The following is a 332-nucleotide window of genomic DNA, read 5'->3' on the forward strand; positions in this document are numbered from 1 at the left end:
ATAACATAATGTAATTAACTACTTTACTCATTTTATTTACTAAAATAGATAAATTAGGTTCGGACAAACGAGCTTCGGACAATCGGGGCGCCTCCCTAGTGTTGTATCTTGTATCTCTGAAACCAAAACCACACATGCTTGATACAGATTTACGGATTAAATCTTTTTGGAGCACATTCATGAGGAAGGAAAACAGACGAGTAGAAATAAGAACACATTTTTGTTTTCACTTCTTCATTCTCAATGTGTAAAATACACAGTATATACAGTTTCTTACACTTACAAAATTTTACATTTAATTTAGCTAATAATTTTCTGTAAACAACCAAATA

This window comes from Frankliniella occidentalis, unplaced genomic scaffold (assembly GCF_000697945.3).
Source record: "Frankliniella occidentalis isolate FOCC.00 unplaced genomic scaffold, Focc_3.1 Scaffold204, whole genome shotgun sequence".
In the NCBI taxonomy this organism is placed as follows: domain Eukaryota; kingdom Metazoa; phylum Arthropoda; class Insecta; order Thysanoptera; family Thripidae; genus Frankliniella; species Frankliniella occidentalis.